Genomic DNA, 16,228 nt, shown 5'->3' with positions numbered 1-16,228 from the left:
CGCCCTTAAATATTCTCAAAACGCCCTGGTTTTACGACATAAAGAACCAGAATACGACCAAACAAAGCATGGAAGGCCAATACGAAAGAGTTTCCACCGCCCGCCTCTCTGCCTGTCAACACACACACACACACACACACACACACACACACACACACACACACACACACACACACACACACACACACACACACACACACACACACACACACACACACACACACACACACACACACACACACACACACACACACACACACACACACACACAACTGCGTAACGGTACAATCTTTGTCAAGTAGGCTAGTAGCCTACATGAATGACAGATTATGACACCAATCACATCGCCATAAATGGAATACGTTTGTAGATTCACTTATTTAAACCATACTGAGCAGTGCACGTTTGAGTTACACTAAAATAAAGCAGTCATGTAGTACAGTAGGCTATTCCCCGTGAGACTCGGCCGGGCTGCAGTGAGTCCCGTGCCGCCACGTTAATGAGAGATAGCCTGGAGTGATTGATGAAAGAAAGCATAATAAACATTAATGGCTGAAGGCTGGTGTGTGTTGGGAGGGTTAAATGTCCGATCTCCCGCTGGCCCAAATAAATCCACAGCATGAAGAATCACCTGCGCTGGGCACAGGTTTGGAGCGTCGGGTTTATATCCTCAACCCAGGTTGTACATAACTCCATAGGCTACTGTAAGTTTGGAGACCTCACTGTCCATGAAAAGATCACAGCGGCGCCGCCACGCCGGTCCAAACTCCCGAAAATGCTCTCGCATAAGCGCTCGTATATTTTTAAAATAGCAGATCTACAAGTTCACAACGTGTCGTGATGCGACGCGTTGTGAGCTTGTATCTGCTATTTTCAAATAGCCAATGTAGCCAGATCTGCAATCTTATCTCATGAATGACTGTTAAAGCAGTTTGTTTGAATGAGTTCATAAAATGTTATATTTTCACAGGGATTATTTATTAGTGTGTTAGATATAACACTGGAGTGGATGTCCAGATGCCTGTCAGACGGTCAGACAATGCTGCTCCGCAGATCTTACAATGGAACAAACAGGTGTAGCCAAAGTCTACACACGGAGATTAGCTGCTCACAGACGGACAGACAGGGGTGGAAACAGTCTCCGCAAACAATGAAAAAAAAAAAATCTTAATACTTGTCAGCTCTGCTACAGTAGTTAGATGTTACTCCTGTTAGTCCAGGGGTCAGCAACCTTTAATGTCAAAAGAGCCATTTTGGACCAAACAAAATTAAATACAAAATCTGTCTGGAGCTGCAAATATATTTGAGCCTTATAATGAAGTCAACACTGGCTATTAAGTGTATATTAGCCTATCAAAATTACTAAATACAAATACGTGTTAATCAAACATACAGGTAATCCAGCAGTATTGGCAGTGAAAGCAAACGACTCTGTCCATGAACTATTCCATTCTCTGTTATCTTTGGAATTATAAATATAATTTGTAACGCATTTAAAGCCACCTGTCTGGCTCCTCGCCAATAAATGTGTCGCAGGCTATGACGCAAATTGTTGACAGAAAACTTTTGATTTATCCTAGAATTTTTTTTTAAATTGGAAAACGTAATAATGTATTTTTCATGTTTGGCCTACTACAGCAACGATAAATACAAATTTAGATGTGAAGAAAATAAACCCTGGTAGTCAAGGGCCCCCAGCCACTGGCCCGGTCCATATTCATGCTATATTTCCCTGTGAAGTTGAAAGAATATATCTATAGCGCCACAGTCAGAAATCAATATGTCACCAATGTCAGTGTAACAGGAATGGCATGACTCCCCTTGTACTTCATGCAGCCAGTCCATGACATCAGTCATGATGTTTCTACGACTCCATATTTGGGCAAGGTTTATATATTTTTTAAGTAAAATATTTATAAAACATGAAAATAAAATAAAAATCTTGGCCTGCTGGCAACTTGCACAAGAAATGCAGTACTGATCGGTCCAGCGTTTTGTGAGATTAGCCCCGGACACACAGACAGACTCACAGAACCATTTCTAGACGGCTCGCCTCCTACAGAGCTACACCGTAAAAAGTACATTTTTAAAAATGTATTTATACCGCATATTGACAGGATCTGCTTTGTTTGCGTTTGTTGTGCTGAAAGTGTGATTTTGAGTGAATAAAGAGAGTGAATATAAAAAAACAACACTCCAGCAGAGGAGCCACAGATAAAGATGATTGGTGGCTACATAACCCAAAGTTAGAGGGGGCGGCCGTGACTGGTGAGTGGCCACTTGGGAATCGGAAAGTTCTCGGGCCCGTTTTGGCTTCCCCTGCGTTAGTGCTGAAGTGTCCTTGAGCAACACACTGAACCCCTAAGTGCTACCGATGAGCAGGCTGGTGCCTTGCATCCTTGCCTCTGCTGTCGGTGTGTGAATGTGTGTGTGAATGTGTGTGTGAATGTGTGTGTGAATGTGTGTGTGAATGGGTGAATGTAATGCACACTGTAAAGCGCTTTGATAAAGGCGCAATATAAAATGCACCAGATACCAAGGTTTATCCAAGTGCAACATTCATTACTCAATTTTGAACAGTGTTGCCAGATTCTGTGAGAGAAACAAGCAACCAGGTCTAGGAAAACCAGCCCAAAAGAAGCGACTATGGGCCACATGAGCACTTTAACATATGCATCAGCTATCTGAAAATAGCAGATCTACAAGCTCACAACGCGTCGCGATGCGACGCGTTGTGAGCTTGTAGATCGGCTATTTTCAAATAAAATCTTGTGGGGAAATTATAATAAGCAAATCTGGCAACCCTGATCTTGAACCAAGAAAAAAAAAAACTAAACAAAAAACGGTAACAGTTTCTATGAAGCCTGTGTGTATAATCCATTATAAGCATACTTATAATGCATTATAATCTGCTTATAACACTTGATAATTAAGCACACATATTCATGTTTTAATACTAGTAATCATAACACATTATAAAGCATTTTAAAATGGTTTTCAGATTCCAACACAGTCCCATGTTCAACTCATTAAGCCTCGTTCATACTTCGTCGCACGACAGTGTCGCGGATGTGACTCCTCGTGAGCTTGTACGTCTGCTATGTTCGGCAGCGCGACACCGCCGAGCGGACGGAGCATAAATTAGGCTTTTACACTTTCCCTACATGCGAGTTCTCTTTTCTGTCTGCAAATAATTTAGCTTCCTTCCTGCTAAATGGAACCCAGCGCAGGGGTTAGTAACCATAGAAACCAAGCCCCTTGCGGACTTCCATCCCTCTAGAATTCCTCTTCTGCGTAAACAATCTACACACGTGAGGAGGAACACACACAGAGGAATTTCAGAAACACGCTGGGCCGGCATTACATGGCTAAATTGTAAGCCTTTTTTTGCAAGTAACATGAGCAACAAAGAAAAAGCTGATTAGTTCCCAGTAGTGACCCAATTGACGTCACTGGGACATTGCGCTCCGTTTGTTGCAACGTCCCCTAACAATGTGCATGACATCAGGATAGCTAACTTCTGATGGGCTATGTGATAATTAAATCTTTCACAGACACGAGGACATGGTCGCATGATAAGAGCTCAGAGTTGGTATGTATGTGCACTCTGTGTGTGTGTGTGTGTGTGTGTGTGTGTGTGTGTGTGTGTGTGTGTGTGTGTGTGTGTGTGTGTGTGTGTGTGTGTGTGTGTGTGTGTGTGTGTGTGTGTGGCCATGAAAAACAGTTGCAAAGAAAAGGAGGTCGCACAGCTCGTAGCCACAATGCAATAACGTCTTTTTTTTTTTACCAACGTTTCGACACAATATAGGTCTTCTTCAGGGTATGAATGGCCATGAAAAACAACCAGCATTTTATGCAACAAACCCGTGTTATTCCAATGTTTGACAAGATCCAGTGTAGTCAGAAATGATGTGTGTCTGAACAGAAAATGTGCCTTTATCAACTTTCATTGACTGATTTAACAAAATAGTTTTTTTTTTGCGTGTGGTGGAACTGAAACGAAATGTTCTTTCTCCTATAGAATACTGCCAAACATCCAGCTAAATGTCCCAGATGGAATGCGCACGCGCACACACACACACACACACACACACACACACTTGTGACAGCATTTGCTGGAGAAGTGGTAGAGGTCAGGGCTTTGATGTACTATGGAGTTTAGCTACAGGGCCTTAAGCTAGCTGAGGCCTAGCAGAGCAGAACACAGTGCTCCGTCTCAGCCCAGGGAGACCCGTGCTTCATTTAGATTCCGTCGTACGGCGGTGCGTGGCGCGGCTATTTCTTGGCGTGTGACAGCGTGGTACGATGAAGTCGAAATCAGGCTTCAGTCCCCTCTAATTGACACTGACACAACCAATGCAAATGCAGCTGAGGTTGTGTAACTGGAATAGCCTGCCTGTGCCCCACACACAGAGCCAAGCCAGTCTGCCAGCCTCCTCGGCCAAGCATACTCCTCTAGTACAGTGTACACACACGTACACACACACGTACGCACACACACACACACACACACACACACACACACACACACACACACGCACACACACACACACACACACACAGCAATGAATCACTCACCCAGGCATTTGCATCCCGCAAACATCATGCTGGCACCTACCCAGGGGCAAACAAAGCGGGGGAAGTGAGTGAGCATGCAGGACAGGCGGGCAGCCAGTATGGACATGGTGCGTGTGTGCCTACGTAATCCATGTCCCCGCCCTCCTCTCTGCCATACCAGTCACACCGGGAGAACATATGCTCACACACTTTTGCAAGTGATCACAGTTGACAGGTCCGTTGTTGAGTTGGGCTCGGTCAGGGCAGATGTACTTTTGTGCCACACACTGCATGGAAGTCTGCGATTATTATTAACCCTTTAAGACCGGGAAAGCATCGTTTGTGTCATTTTAAAATTTCTCTGGCTGTTCAAAAAGAGCAGATGTGCAAGCTCATAGCGCGGCACTCAGCTTTAGATCTGCAATTTTTGAAAAATCGTGAAAATGTGTGCAAATCTTTAAATATATATATTTTAAACATTTGTAAACTATTTAGTTCCAGGGACCCCCAAAATCAAAGATTTGAGTTACCAATGTTCGCTTTCAAAAATATATCTCTGCTGTCCGGCAGGAACCAGCTAACTCCAAAATGTTCATTTTTCAGGAAATGAAAAAAACTAAACAAAAATTAACAAAAATGTTAGGAGTTAGGAGGTTTTGTTCATCATTGATAAGAACAGCTGAATGGACCTCCAAGCTCACAATGAGGTTGGAGGTCAAAAGAGGGTGGAGCCTGGAGTCTGCTAAACCAGCTAACTCCACCCCCCTTTGGTGGAGTTACAGTAGCTGGTTTAGCAGAAAGTTTGAGGATCCAATGGAGTTAGCTGCTTTTGTCAGAAGCACTTTTTAATACTTTTCATTGGTTCACTATTTGTTTTTACCAACACACAGACGTAACGGGTGTTCAATAGCACTGATTTATGGGAGAAAAATGCAAAAGTGGAAAAATGGAGTTAGCTGGTTCCTGCCGGACAGCAACGATATATTCAAATATTTGCACACATTTTTACGATCTTTGAATAGCCAAAGAAATCTAAAATGACACATATGGGTCCCCGGATTGAATGGGTTAACGTAATAGATTTTGGCCATTGCAATTGTGCGCGCGAACGTGCACCGAGTAGAAAATGTGCCGCTGTGCAGAAATGCATGAGCGGAATAAAAAGGCGAATAAAACGGTTAATGCTCTTTTAGCACATTAACCTCACGCTTTCAGACGAACTGACAGGGTTTCAAACCGCATTGTTCCAGATGATCGTACGGCCTGCTACTATGACAGCACAGAATTCCTCCTTGCAGAGTGTGATCAGTCACTGCATGCATCTAACAGTCCTCCCAGGGCTGCAATCAGGCCAGCGTACAGGCCGCTGTTCCCACTCTATACACCTAATGTATTTACATAGCAGAGCTGCTTCTGACCCCATATCCTGCTCTCTGTACATCCGGCCCTATGGATCTCCTCCAGTCCCTCTCTCTCTCTCTTGCCCGTCTCTCTCACACACACACACACACACACACACACACACACACACACACACACACACACACACACACACACACACACACACACACACACACACACACACACACACACACACACACACACACACACACACACACACACACACACACACACACACACACACACACACACACACACACACACAGGCTTTCCACTAAAGTGAAAAACAGGAAATTGGATGACATTGTTCGGTGCGCAGACGTCAGCAGTGAGAGATAGAAAGAGTAAACAGCTTCCTCCACCCCAGAGCTGGGACCAGGATGCAGGGAATCTTGGGACGTCTGCCCTTGCTAGTGCTTCTTAGGAAAGAAGCACATGGCCGCCCCGTTAGCAGCAACCCACAGGGTCCCTCCCTTTGACAGAGCCCCGTCCCCCGCAAGCGCGCTCGGTTCAATTCCCTCTCTAGTCTCTAGCTTTGTTTTTCCTTCCGTTGCTTATTTTAAATATAGACAAGTGTCAATTCAAATGCAGAGCAAAAAGTGATTGTGCATATTGAAGTAAAACAACCGGTATTTCATCTACTGTATTGCATCATGTTGTAGGTGCGTGTGTACATGTGTGTGTGCGTGTGTGTGTGTGTGTGTGTGTGCGTGTGTGTGTTCCAGCGCTTGTCTGTATGCTGCTGTACTACTGTCTTCAAACAGTGTGGAGCAAATAGAGATGAATCAATGTTCTTCATTAGGGCTGATTAGAGTGATCAGTCTCAGCCACAGGTGTGGAACGCACACTATGTACCAGACAGACGGACGGATGGATGGATAGACACACACACACACACACACACACACACACACACACACACACACACACAGAGAGAGAGCTCAGCTAAATGGCACTGAGTGACATGACATGTCAACCTCACCACATGCTGAGGCAGTCAGATAGCGGCTCTCGCTGTCCACGTGAGTTACCTCAAAGAGAATCATTTCATTTTGATGTGGAGCCACTTAGAAATGTGCTGAATCAATCAACCAGGTCACTCACTGATCAATCAATGGCCCTGTCACTAGACTGTTGTTACAATATAGCCTCAGTTACACATATAGTGACAAGATGGTTTGGCAGCTAAATCGTGGCATACAAACTCATCTGTTATTCATTTTCATATTCAATTTATTAATGTCTACAAGCAGTGTTTCAGTTACCCCACCCCAATATAACAGCAAGTCAATCGTTTCGAAGGCTAGCAGTTTGGTGTGTGTGTGTGTGTGTGTGTGTGTGTGTGTGTGTGTGTGTGTGTGTGTGTGTGTGTGTGTGTGTGTGTGTGTGTGTGTGTGTGTGTGTGTGTGTGTGTGTGTGTGTGTGTGTGTGTGTGTGTGTGTGTGTGTGTGTGTGTGTGTGTGTGTGTATGTATATATGTGTGTGTGTGTGTGTGTGTGTGTGTGTGTGTGTGTGTGTGTGTGTGTGTGTGTGTGTGTGTGTGTGTGTGTGTGTGTGTGTGTGTGTGTGTGTTCGTGCTTGCGTGCGTGCGTGTGTGCGTATTCTGGCTCCATCCACATTTCTTATTCACAGTAACCAAGCCCACAATTAGCATAAGCAGACGGCTGTAGGTGAGTCACTGGCACAACAGAGGAAAACTCTCGCTCGGGAAAACTCATCATCCCTGAACATCCTTGCTCTCTTTCTAGTTGATGCTATTGCTCTCGAGTTCTGGTGGAACACACAAAAAGGAAAGCCCAGCATCTTAGTGCAATGACTCATCTAAAGTCTTAAGTCCAACTGATAGCCTATATCGTGGGCCACTACATGAGACAACCTTTTGTATTTTGTATAGCTTACTAGAGGTTTGGCCCTCACATCTAGAGTTCGAGTCGCTACGCGGCCCTCACACCTACGTGGCACTACCGATCCGACCAACATGTCTGAGTCATAGTGTCGGGGCTTTGTCAGAGTACCCGTTGTACCCATCTGTCTGTGTCTCGTTTGTGCCCATATATGGGGATGTCTGTTTCTGTCTGTCTACCTGTGTCCCTTTTATGCCCATATAAGGAGATCTCTGTAGCTGTCGGTCCATAACCCTTTTATGCCCATATATGGAGATTCTTGATGTCATCCTTATATTCCCATATATGGGCATGCCCCCTTTTGTGCCCAAATATGGAGCTGACTCGTGGTTTGTTTATGGTTAGGTTGTCATAGTGACGTGGCCGACTGGCTGTGGTTTGTTTATGTTGTCACAGTGATGTGGCCGTGGTTTGTTTGATGTGGCCGTGGTTTGTCAGAATGACAACATTTATAAAAGTAATGGGTCGCACTTGTGAGTTGACTTTTTAGCGGCGCTAGCCGCTCTATACCTTTAGGTATAGAGCGGATCCTGCTCTATACCTGACTTTGTCTGTGTTCACCGTCAACGTTCTGATTGGTCAGACCCGTCAGCGTTCTGATTGGTCAGACCCGTCAACGTTCTGATTGGTCAGACCCGTCAACGTTCTGATTGGTCAGACCCGTCAACAAAGTGATTGGTCAAACCCGTCACCAAAGTGATTGGTCAAGCTTCACGTGACACATGGCTATAAACACATTATAAACACATATCGATGACAAAATGTATCAAAGGCGCCGCAACCTTCACACATGGTGTGATTTTTTTATTATGACTTACTTACTTTATTATTATGTCTCTAAAATGAACAAACGTTTCGGATATCCAGCCTTCTTCAGAGTCAGAATGACTTCAGAGGTCCGGCCCATCCTCCGGCCAGTCCTCCCTTAAGCCAATTTTTATATAAATTTAGGATAGGTAGTCAATTACAGAACCAAAAAAAAAAGGATTTTTACACTGACATTTTCAACAGCGTACATTTAGATTTACTCCTGTATTTTTGCAAACTAAAACATATTGGCATGATAACAAGCTGATAGCACTCAAATACATGGGATTAATGTTACCGACTTGAAGTGACAGCAAGGCCTGTTTTGATAGCTCAATAAAAGCAGAAGAATGCCAGCACTAACGTAAGTGTCCTTCATGTACGCCTACTTTTTATGTACATTTCTACCTAAATGAAAAGTACCTGAAGGACACTTCCTTGAGTGCTGGCATTCTTATGTTTTGTTCATGAACACAGCATGCGATTTCCGTGAAATTTTGCACGCACATTCCCACTAGGCTGATGAAGAAATGCCACTGTATCTGCGTAAAACTTTGTATACACTCCCTAGAGACCAAGGAAAAACGTCTGCCCTGCCTTTTTCACATTGCCTTTTATGGCGCCACCAGTTGGCCGACTTATGTGAAACACATTCTTTTGATAGTTCTCCAGATATTAATAAAAAATATCACGCAAATCGGTACACATATCTTTATAGTCATTTGATCAAGACGGATCTGTCCGATTTTCATATTTCATCCTGATTGGCTAAGATTGGCACCTAAAGATGGCAGGAGTGGCCCGTTTTGAACAAAAAGCCTCAAATCATGAACGCAGCGCCCGACTCCAATTGCAGTGAAACTTTGCATGCACATTCCCATTACGTTGAGGAACAAATGCCACCCTTTTCACATTGCCCTATTATAGCGCCACCAGGAGGCCAACTTTTTCAAAACAATATTGCTCCTACAGATTTTGTCCACACATCACACAAATCGGTACACATCATCTCTATGTGTCATGTGATCAAGACGGATCTGTTCGATTTTTCCTATTCCATCCTGATTGGCGAATTCCGAACATTGCTGGCCCACAATAACCTACCTGACCTGGCAGAGCCCAAAAATATATTTTCATGTGTATAGAATCTGAGTCTCAGCCAGTGCAGCTCTATAATGTAATGGTGCATCCCAGTGGGATGCATATTATAGTCATTCCTCCGCTGCATCGCAAAACTGATGCAGGGATCAGCACTGGAAATGCATGCAATTATGCATGCAATTATGTAATCTGCCATGTATGAAGCTTGGGTGTTTTAGTTGGTTATTCGTTTTGATCATTGTTTGTGAATTGTCATGTCGGTTCATTGTCTATGTCAAATGAAATGTAAAAGTGTCCTGTAAGTCCATATGGGCTGGGCTTCCTTGGAAGCATGACACTTAAATAAAGAGAAATCAAATCAAATCAAATCATGCATGTGGTTGCAGCATATGGGGGCTGACAGGCAACTTCAATGGTGTCCTGAGTGAAAGCCTTTTAGGGTGCATCAGCAGCACTCTTGGAAGTGGTTTCTGCCAACTGGGCCGAAGACAGTTGAGCAGTCCCTGGACACTGCTCATCTCCATCCTACTGGCTGACAGTGGGTAGACACTAGACAACTTCACATGCTCAGGAGTTGCCCTGTTGGTGTATTGGGGTGTATCGGGTGGACCTACAGTGCAAAGTAGAGATGGAGCATTGGGATGGGACGGTCCTGTGCGACAACTTCATATTATCCGTATGGCAAAGGCAAGATCTAAAATCTAATTGAATCTAATTGTCCAGTATCAATTTAGGGCACAGAGTAATCACTGAGGTACCATAATTCATTGGTTCTCAAAGTGGGGTCCGGGGACCCCCAGGGGTACTTGAGGGGGTTCCAGGGGGTCCCCAGCTAAATGATGGACAGGAACCAAATGGACCCCTGTGGGTCTGTAACTCTGAGAGTGTACAAATGGAACCAAATGGACCCGATTCATACACTCTCAGAGTTACATTAAGATTGGTTTTACAATGTGAATTGGGGTCCCAGAGGCCATTAAATGGGGGTCCGTAGCCTAATGCATGTCAAACTGGGGGGTCCTTGAAATTAAAATGGTTGAGAATCACTGCTAGAGAGCCGTAAAAACCTTCTCTTATTGGGGTCCCTGGCTTATCTTTTCAAATAGGGGTCCGCGGGGTAATAAGTGTCAATTAGGGGGTCCTTGACATGAAAAAGTTTGAGAACCACTGCCATAACTGACTCTGGTGAAGGTGGTTGATGCAATACGCACATGAGCAGATGAGATGTTCACGCTACAGATGAGGAGCGATGTGGCCATGGAGGATACCGAGGAGGCTTTTGAGGCTTTGGTGGGTGCCAATCAGGAGGGCGAGGGCCAGGAGGACGCACAAATCTCATGACAGAAAATGTGTGTTACGCCGTCCCAATCTGTGATTTGTGAAACAGTGTGAAAGGAGTCCTCCACACTAGTGCCGTGTTTCCTAAACAATTAGCACAATATGTGGAATTATGTTTAGGTATTATCATTCTATATGTTATTGTTGATGTTATACAGCCAAGCAGTTGGAGAAATTTCAGATTGAGGCTTTATCCTTTGAAATATCCGAGACCATTGGGGTTTTATGGAAGATGCTTCTGAACATACATTTTCAATTTAAGCAAGAGAACATATATTGCTATTATGACCTAATACTCTTTAATCTTATAAAAAAATCACACCCAGTGTGAAGTGGGCGGTGTGGTCACAGTGGTCATCACAGTGATGGAAGTTCACTTAAAGAAAAGTAATATTTCTGAAGTGTGTGGTGCTATTTATTAACAATAAACAATAAATAAACAATGGTTGGTCCACAATGGGTGATTCACTTTTAAAAAAAACATAAATGTGTTTTTTTTAAGTGCATAGTCCTATTTATAGGGATATGCACATGTGTCATGTGTTTCACTAGCCAATCACAGTCCTGAATAGAGTCAGCCAATAGATTTGCATTGAATGTGTAGGGGTTAGGGGGGTACAATGGTGGCCAATCACGGTGCAGGGTTAGGGGGGTACAATGGTGGCCAGTGATTTGCATTGAATGTGTAGGGTTAGGGGGGTACAATGGTGGCCAATCACAGTGCAGCGAATGTCGACGTCCAAACCTCACATATAGGGGCGGTTGCACCGCCCAAAAATGACTGAAATATATATAGATATAGATATAGATATAGATATATAAATATGTGAAGGGTTTTCTCATGAATATACCACAGGGAATCTATTTTGGATGACAGATTTGACAGCATTATATTATGCTTTGCTTTTATATTCTCTTTTGCGTTTTGGAGCTTGATTCCTTGCAGAATCTGGGGAAAGTGTTAAGTTACACATCAGAAAGGAAGTGAGAGAAATACAATAGTATTATAATAGAAAGTTGGTCAAAGTAATTTCATATTATAGTTGTATTCACTAAACTTTGATATATTTAAAGGAAATACTACATGATACTTCAGAATGTCTTACAGACAAGAAAGATTGCTCTCCTCTGGCTTTATATTTGCCTTCCATTCATAATGTGCCTGTGCCATATAACTGCCTGTAAGATAGCTGTTATTATGTTATATGAATGTTTTGATATTTTATATAAAATGTGAATGTTTGTCTGGGAGTTTGTTAACAAAGTTTCTGTATTTTGGGAAATGCTTTGAGGTGACATTTTTATATTTTGGTTTATCATGAACGTGAGTGACAACCATATGATTTAATTCAGTCAGACGAGCTTCATTTTGTACATCAGTTATTTTGGTTTATTTACTAAAGTGTGTGAGTAAGAAAGTATTTAGTTTGTGAGTGTAACTACGGTACAGTCTTTGTCTTGGATCCAGGAGGAGACAATCTTACAAAAGAAAGAAAATATAGTTACATTATATAATGGAACTTTTCAGACCTCAGTCGTAGTAGAGACACTACTGCATCTGCTACAGCTGGAAGTAAGTGTTGACTCTTTAGTTTATTCCTTTAGCAATTCTACACTCATACGTCTCACGACTCATACGTACTAAAATAGGAAAGCAGACAGAGGTCGATCTATGGATGATTGGATAGAAGCAGATGATGCAGGTCGACATGCTCAAATCTAATCCGTTCCAAGAAACAATAATCACCTTCGAGGAAACCACTGTTGGAGATCAGGATCTCCAAGAAATCAATCCCTTCTCTCAGATAATCTATCAATAATGCAGATGATAAGACGAATATATATAAGGAATGTACTCTACATATAGGAATACCCTAAATGAACTAGGTTCATTCTACTACTATTTAAGCCATGAGATTCAGTGGCCATCTTGGATTACGCAAATTACAAGAGTTGCCCAAGGTTGCCAAAATATTTTCAGGCAGGGCAGGTCCGCGGCCGAATACATATGAATGTGGGGGTCCTTCACATGGCAAAGTTTGAGAACCACTGCTTCAAAAACAATGCAGCAATCGGTCTCTGTGAGGAACTTAGAACAACCGGTCTGCCTCCCTGTTAAAGCACTTCTACGGCCTTGGAAGGAAGGCAGCATGTAAGCAGGCAATGTTAACCATGTTTCATAGACACAGCATTTTCTTATCATACTCCCTAAAAGAATGGCTTGGTTTTTATGTTACACACACACACACACACACACACACACACACACACACACACACACACACACACACACACACACACACACACACACACACACACACACACACACACACACACACACACACACACACACACACACACACACACACACACACACACACACACACACACACACACACACACACACACACACACACTTCATTTTGTCTGCAGTGATATGTCTTTTGCCTCACCCCAATAGCACAAGACTTCTGGCATGTGCACATACGCATGGTGGCAGAAGACACCAGCTTACACAGGAGAGACAATTCATCCTTGTCCTGGAATTTAGTCCCTAATGCCCATGAATGACGTCAAGAGGTTTAAAAATACATAGTTAACACAAAACGACTACAGTAGTTACTTCATCCTTGGTGACCTGTCCCATTTCTCACTGGCGTAACAGAAATTCGTTTTGAAGAATGACTGTGACAGAAAATCTGGAAACTATATTTAGGGCTGTCACGGGCTGTCACGATCATGACATTTTACTTGACGATTCATTGTCACACAGATAACTGCGATTTAATGATTTAATTGTGCTTTAGGCATTGAACATTGGAAAATTACATTTCTGTTTAGCTTTTAGGCTTCGTAAACAAAACTTGCACATAAAAGGGCAGATATGACAGATAACTTAAATATACAAAGTAATGACTGATACACATACTGTATTTAATAATGTTACACTTTCAAAATAGTTTAAAAATAGTGGAAATAGCGTTGTGAGCTTTTTTTTATGCATAATGGACATTTTTCAACATGGAAACAATTATGACAATTATGCACAATATTTGTGATTATTTGAAATAATTATGATCAGACGATTATGAAATAATGTGACAGGCCTAACTAGCATTAGCAACTATCATTTGCAAGAGTACTGAAAGCTTATTGAGCAATGGGGGATGTATGATCGCATGTCATGACTCATCAGTTCACAAGCATGTGAACGTACAGACATGCACCTAAAAATATGATATATATATAAATAATAAAACCACAGCCGTACACCACAGCCAAGATGATAGAACGGAAGCATCCTACTTCATTATGTCAGTGGTTCTCAAACATATACTGTATCATATCAAGGACCCCCAAAATGCACTTGGCCACGGAACTGTTCTCGTAAGGGGGTTACGAGAACATTCGTGTTCAAAACAATTGTAAATTCTTCCAAATTTGTCACACTTTCAAGATTTTTAGGAAAGTGTTGTGAGCTATTCAAAAATAGCCAAAGTATAAAATATGGTTAAAGTGGTTAAACTGATTCTGAACAGTTTCAGAATAATGTGTGCTTGTGTTCTTTGAATGGAAGAACAGAGATGTGCATACGCTTTACAACACATTTACGTACGTGTTTACTGTATGTACAGTACGTGTGTGTGTGTGTGTGTGTGTGAGAGAGAGAGAGAGAGAGAGAGAGAGAGAGAGAGAGATACAAGCTAGCAACGTTGCCTAGACGGGCCTGCATTCTCCGTCGTCTGTACTGCTGTGAGCATATATTTGCATGCATATATACAGCACATATGTGTACTGCTGTGTATGTGTGTGTGTGTGTGTGTGTGTGTGTGTGTGTGTGTGTGTGTGTGTGTGTGTGTGTGTGTGTGTGTGTGTGTGTGTGTGTGTGTGTGTGTGTGTGTGTGTGATCTGTGCATCACTGTGCCAAGGAGAGTAACTGAGGCCTTGCTGTGATGCATTTCCTGCCGACAGACCATGTGATGAGGGTTAGAGACCGGGAAAAGAGATCAGAGTCCATACATGTCAACAGGGATGAGAGAGCGAGAGAGAGAGATACTGTACTGCAGGGGTCTTCAACAGGGGGTCCGGGACCCCTAGGGGGTCCTCAGAGCTACTATAGGGGGTCTGCCAAATCTTTGTGTGATAGGATTTAGTTTTTTTTACATTAACCACTTGAACCAGAATTCCTTTACTGAGGGGAACATTAGCCAAAAATAGCCGATCTACAAGCTCGAGCTTGTAGATCGGCTATTTTTGGCAAAGAGGCGTAGAGGGAAAAAATTGCAGACCAAGTAAAAAAAAAACTTTAATCTGTAACACAATTTTATACAATATAGGGGGGGTCTCTGCTTCATCTCTCTCTCAACTAGGGGGTCCGGAGAAAGACGGAGAGAGAGAAAGATAGCAAGAGAGAGATACTGTACTGTATAGAGACACAGAGAGAGAAAGAGAAACTGTATAGAGAGAGAGAGAGAGAGAGAGAGAAAGACGGAGAGAGAGAGATAGCAAGAGAGAGATACTGTACTGTATAGAGACACACAGAGAGAGAGAGAAACTGTATAGAGAGAGAGAGAGAGAGATATGCACACATGAAACTCACAGCCCACTGAGCCAACAGAGGCATAACACAAGCCACCATATTCCAGATATATCTGTCCAACTCTGATGTTATTAATAGCAACAAATTTACAATCTCTTCCTGCAACACATGCAAAAACCCTCGATGGCAACAAAGCCACATTTATAACACCCTAAAAGGCCAAAATGTATCACATTTAGGGACATATGGAGATCATTTCTCAGTGGTTTTGCCTACATGTTGAAATGAATAATTACATTAAATGGATGAGTGATGATTAAATAGATCTGCGAGGAGTGTGGCCACTTTCTTCACTGTTCACCTTCAAGGTATTTCTGTCCTCATCCAGATTACCCTTAAATCCCCCTAATACCATGACAATCCTAAAGCCTGATTTGTACTTCATCCAACGTGCGGCGTTGCGCACCGAAAATAGCCGATCTACAAGCTCACAACACATTGCGATGAGACGCGCTGTGAGCTTGTAGATCGGCTATTTTCAGAGGGCGACACCATCGTACCATGACTGATAAATTAAGCA

At 42.8% G+C, this 16,228-nt stretch overlaps 1 protein-coding gene across 4 annotated transcripts in view; it reads right to left on the bottom strand.

Annotated features, from left to right (window-relative positions):
• The window catches only part of pde8a (phosphodiesterase 8A), a 64,573-nt gene that overhangs the window by 32,841 nt on the left and 15,504 nt on the right, over positions 1-16,228 (bottom strand). The window contains exon 1 of one of the 4 annotated variants that reach the window (XM_084057313.1): positions 4,579-4,623. The exons of the other annotated variants lie outside the window; for them this stretch is intronic. The gene's annotated coding sequence lies outside the window, so the exon portion shown is untranslated. Of the gene's footprint in view, positions 1-4,578; positions 4,624-16,228 lie in introns of those variants that run through there. 4 annotated transcript variants of the gene reach the window in all.

This window comes from Gymnoscopelus microlampas, assembly GCF_963454915.1.
Source record: "Gymnoscopelus microlampas genome assembly, chromosome: 1".
Classification (NCBI taxonomy): Eukaryota; Metazoa; Chordata; class Actinopteri; order Myctophiformes; family Myctophidae; genus Gymnoscopelus; species Gymnoscopelus microlampas.
The sequence above is the reverse complement of the archived record's forward strand: the minus strand, read 5'-3'. Positions and strand labels throughout refer to the sequence as shown.